Below are 6,000 nucleotides of genomic sequence, written 5' to 3'. Positions count from 1 at the left end.
AATTCCAGTCACCCATTACTATTAAATTTTCATCTCCCTTCACTATCTGAATGATTTCTTTTATTTCATTGTACATTTCTTCAATTTCTTCATCATCTGCAGAGCTAGTTGGCATATAAACTTGTACTACTGTAGTAGGTGTGGGCTTCGTATCTATCTTGGCCACAATAATGCGTTCACTATGCTGTTTGTAGTAGCTTACCCGCATTCCTATTTTCCTATTCATTATTAAACCTACTCCTGCATTACCTCTATTTGATTTTGTGTTTATAACCCTGTAGTCACCTGTCCAGAAGTCTTGTTCCTCCTGCCACCGAACTTCACTAATTCCCACTATATCTAACTTTAACCTATCCATTTCCCTTTTTAAATTTTCTAACCTACCTGCCCGATTAAGGGATCTGACATTCCACGCTCCGATCCGTAGCGGATGTGAAACATAAAATAGAAAAAAAACATAGAACGCTCCCGTGATACGCTCCCATGATATCCAGAAAGGACGAAAACTAAAAAGAGGCATTCCTAATAAAAAAACTACCAGACCGATAAAATACTAATAGATTCCATTCACCATGGAATCAGTATCTAGTGAGTGGAATTTATTACATAAAAGAGTGTCTCAGAACGGGAAACGACGAAATCTGGAATATACCGCACGTCATGCTCGTGTAAAAAGTACTACGCTGGAACGACTGGACTCGCTATCAACACCAGGATAACTGAACTTAAACGGCATTGCACATTGGAACAGGTTGAGAAATCGTCGGTGGAGCAGTACACCAGCTTCTCGTTGCGGAGAAGTCGCCGGCCGCAGTGTTCGAGCGGTTCTAGGCTCTACAGTCTGGAACCGCGCGTCTGCTACGGTCGCAGGTTCGAATCCTGCCTCGGGCATGGATGTGTGTGATGTCCTTAGGTTAGTTAGGTTTAAATAGTTCTAATTTCTAGAGGACTGATGACCTCAGCAGTTAAGTGCCATAGTGCTCAGAGCCATTTGAACCATTTTTCAATTGAAGTCGTAAAAGGTCACGAACATCACAATAATTTTAACACGAAAGAATAGAGCCTCAAGGTAAACTGTTCCTGGATTCTCGTGCTGCAGTAAACGACCCTTCAGGCAACAAGACGAGAAACACTGTGTTAATGACCAGGAAGCCCCTCAACATTAGAGCGACAGCGCATATGACGTAGATGACATTCCACCACCAGCAATGAAAGATGAACTTTTGACGATGTCAGGCACTCGTGTTGGTGAAACGTCAGAAAAATCATTAAACTGAAGCAATAAAATATAACTTACGGAGTCCCTTCAGATCTATTGCTTTGGCATCGGAAAACAGGAAAGATAGAACGTCTAAATCTACATCATACTCTGCTAAGAAATTAAAGGTCTGTGGCGGAGCGTACTTCTGGTACCGCTATTTGATACCTCCTTCCCTGTTCAACTGGCGAATGCCACGGGGGAAGAAAGTTTGTCGGTAAGCCAAAACATTAATCTAATTTCTCGAATTTTCTCATAGTGCTCATTTCGTGAGACGTATTTGGAAGGAAGTAATATGTTGTCTGACTTTTCCCAGAAAATGACCACTCGAAATTTCATTAGTAAGCTTCTCTGTGATGTTTGTTGAGCATATCTGTAACGTTATCGCGCCGATCAAACTAACTCTGGACGAAACGTACCTCTCTTCGTTGGATCTCAAAAATGTGTGTGAAATCTTATGGGACTTAAGTCTCTAAGCTTACACACTACTTAACCTAAATTATCCTAAGGAAAAACACACACACCCATGCCCGAAGCAGGACTCGAACCTCCGCCGGGACCGTTGGATCTCTCTATCTCTTATTTCAGTCCTACCTGGTAAGGGATCAGACAAATAACACTTAAAAATCGGTGGCACCTGCACCTGGTAAGCCAGTTCCTTCGTAGGTAAGTTACATTTACTGTAGATACTGTTTCCAGCTATTTGTCATCAACAGTGCAATCGTACAGTAGCGAATTTCTTTTCTTATGTATGCGTGATATGTTACATTAATTTGCGTCCAGGGGACGTTGTGCTTTTAGCAAAAGCACTCACGTCAAATTCAGTTGCCACAGTACATTAACAACAAATTTTGCCGCACTGTCCTATGCGATATGTTCATCTAACATGTTCCATTGGCCACTGCATGGTCCGTGGTGTGAGGTAATGGCTGAAACCTGGTATTCTCAGAATGTCTTGATACTGCGGATCTCGGAATACTCAATTCCCTAACGATTTCCGAAATGGAATGTCCCAAGCGTCTAGTTCCAACTACCATTCCGCCTTCAAAGTGCGTTAACCCGTAGGCCATAATCACCTCGGAAACGTTTCTCATGAATCACCTGTGTACAAATGACAGCTCCACCAATGCATTGCCCTTTTATACCTTGTGTACGCGGTGGTATCGTCATCTGTATATGTGCATATCGCTATCCCATGACTTCCATCACTTCATTGTGCTGCACTCCTATTATGCAGTTGACCAAATTCGCGCTACACTAAACACCGTCTTTGAAATTCTTGCCACCGTGGCTGTCCCAGTAGTGAGGCACATAGGAGACAAGATTCGATCCCTTGCACTACCAGCAATTCTCTTATCTGGGAGATAAGGTAAAGACTCGACACGAGTATATAGGGACACTTGACTACCCACTCCGGCTCAGATGAGCCGACACTAATGAATACATAATATACCTGTTGCAAAGATTCTCTGTAATGAATGTAAAGCATTGACCGTTCTAGTGCATCTAATGGTCACCTGAACCCGATTTTTTCTTTCTTCCATTCAGTTATTTTGCTGCTAAATTTTGTTTTAACATTGCTAATGGCTTCCTCATTTCAAAAACCGCCACCATTCTGGAGAATACTGATCCATTTACAAGAAATTTCCAGTTACTTGCGTGGTTTCTAAAGGTTACATTGTGTCGCTCATCCATGCGAACTACAAAATGTTGCTCGCAAAAGTACGAACCCACCATAAATTGGAGACAAAATCATGGAAACATCAATAACCCAAGAGAACCACAACTGATATGGAAATTGGACATTCCCTTGCTAGAATAATTGTACACAGTACTCCATAGTACTCCAGCCATCAGTAAAATAGCAGACAAGGACGTGTTTTGAAGTAGGACGGCTGTTGCTGTCAGAGAGAAAAAGTAGCTACAGCAGTCATCGCTACATCGTTTACAACACAGCCTGCGACACAGGCCGTTAGCTGGCGGAAGGTAGCTCGGACAAAGAACGACTTTGCGCGTGGTTCATATCCATCCTTTTATTTTCCATAATATTCAGACGTTATACACTCAGTGCAAGAAAGCAGCTATCTTACGACAACTACAAGCAATCGCTGGTGACCAGCAACGTGTAGTGAACTGGTCGCACGTCACAGAGGGAAAAACTATTGACTTCACAGCGAAATACAGGTTGACGGAAATACTGAGAACGCTTTTCCTCACCGTCAGATCTTTGAAAGTGATAGAAAATGCATTTTTATATGCCGAGGAACCAAAATCAGTTATTAAATATGCGTGATATGCTGTCGGATGAAAGCGTGTCAATCAACGTCAAGCAACGGTTACACACGCAAACAGACATGGTATCATTTATGCTTATGCTGGCGCTTTTATGTAAAGGAGAACAACGAGGAGGAGAAGGGGCTTAATGTTTAACGCCCCGTCAACAACGAGGAGCAAAAGCACGGGTTAGGGAAAGATGGTGAAGGAAATCGGCGGTGCCCTCTCGAAGGAACCATCGCAGCATTTTCCTGGAGCGATTTAGGGAAATCACAAAAAATCTAATTCAGGACGGGGTACTCCCGAATGCGAATCCAGTGTGCTAATCAGTGCTCCACCTCGCTTGGTGAGAATAACGATGAGGTTTTTCCGTCTCGTACACTTAAGCAGAAAATAACCGAAGGAATGCAGTTGACAGTTCCGTAGCCGTTTGAGAGCCCTCGAACAATGTTGGTAGGCTGTCAGGAGGGACGCTGTACTGACATTCCTTCTGCGCAGACCCTTCGTGTTGACAGAACCTTTGTTCAAATGTTCAAATGTGTGTGAAATCCTATGGGACCTAACCGCTAAGGTCATCAGTCCCTAAGCTTACACACTACTTAACCTAAATTGTTCTAAGGACAAACACACACACCCATGCCCGAGGGAGGACTCGAACCTCCGTCGGGACCAGCCGCACACTCCATGACTGCAGCGATTGAGACCGCCTGATTAATCCCGCGGGCCGGAAACTTTGTAAGAGCAGTGTTAGCTGTAAGGTTACACTGCCTACGAAGCTCACCGACACTATTATTGAAACTTCTGCACTATACGTACAGTAATATTGAAGCAGGTTTATTACACTGCCTGCTAATGTTATTTTCACTATGTCGGACCAACACAACCTTTTGCACATTTTAGAACTGCTCTAAGTTCGAACATATATTCTTTGTTAGGAATTATGATGTAGCAAACACATTACACATATTACAGATAGCATCTAGTAGTCTAGCGTTATATGCCTACCAACGATTACCAATGTTTTAATACACTTGCATTAGAAGAAGAAAATCTGACACAGACTGCCTGTAGCACAGGCACAGTCGACAACTCGTCGCCTATACCTCCTTTCAGCCACAACATTAGTGGAAAATGTCTGGATAGTAAATTCCTTCCGAGTTTATTATAGAGGTACATACAACTAACTTCTTCGTCTTTCAATATCCACTTTCACATGCCTCCTTTACATATTTTGCTCGGTTTGCTAAATTACCCTTTCTCGGCTTAAGACAGCGATGTGTCATAGTGGTTAAGATGCTCTAAACGTGTTCAGAAAAGCGTGTTTCACGTCACCGACCTGGCATTCAGATATCCGTCTTCAGTGTTTTCTTAAGCCAATTTCCATATGATTCCTTTGAAGGGCACACTCAGTTTTTTCACCGTTTTTCTCACCGAACTTGTTTCCCGTCTCTCATGAAGTCAAGGTCGACGGGAGGTTAAGCACTAATAGCCATTTCATCTTTTTAACAAATCTAGGTATCATTCTTCGCTGATAGAATCAAAGTTTCTTGTTAACATCCGTTTAACATTGTCTATCATTCTTGTAGTATGAATCATGTGTGTCAACTTAAATGAAAATTTGAGAAAATTAGTCAACAAATATACATCTAAATGTTTTCATAGACAGTCCGAAAGTTTGATGCAGCACTCCAAGCTAGTATATCTGGTGTACGTCTCTTCGTTCCAAATAGATAATGCCACTTACATCCATGTGAACCTGCTAAGTGCAGCCAATCCCTCGTCTCCGTCTATAATTTTACCACCACACTTACTTCCATTATAAAAATTACTGCTCCGTGTGTACAAACGTGTAGAATATATTTTTCCTTTACGCTGCGACTCTTTCAAACAGCTTCCTCAAGAAGTTGGATGATCAAGTTAAGGGTATGAAATGTATTTCGAAACAGTGATTCTCTGTGGAAGCACCTATATATAGAAAACGTTGTTTCAGTCACGTTCCATTTATGAAAAGTTGTCACCCACCCAGACTGTAATAACATAGTTCTAGAAAATATCACATGTTTCTTGCACCACGTAATCTTATTCCGCGATGAAAATCTTCGTGACCTATGCCATCATTTAATTTTTCAGCAGTCGTGTTACGTTTTCCTTGATGGGCCTAAACATGTTTATTTTATTCGGTTCCATGTAGTGTAGTACTAATACACATCAGTTTGCAAGATATTGTGTTGTGATGGGCCGGTCCGACTCAGGCTTTGTGTGTGCCTGTATATGTACATATTTTTTAATGTTTATCATTTACATATTGTTTTTCTCTATATTATGTACTTTTTGTGTGGTGATAATTTTGTGTAACGTATGAGTATTTTACATTTTCATGTAATTTCACTGTAATTCTAGACCTTGGTCCGACAGGAAACTAATATCAGTGCTAAATGTTAACAACGCAGGAAGAGAGACAGTTGAAG

Source organism: Schistocerca gregaria, chromosome 3 (genome assembly GCF_023897955.1).
Source record: "Schistocerca gregaria isolate iqSchGreg1 chromosome 3, iqSchGreg1.2, whole genome shotgun sequence".
NCBI classification, from domain to species: domain Eukaryota; kingdom Metazoa; phylum Arthropoda; class Insecta; order Orthoptera; family Acrididae; genus Schistocerca; species Schistocerca gregaria.
The sequence above is the reverse complement of the archived record's forward strand: the minus strand, read 5'-3'. Positions refer to the sequence as shown.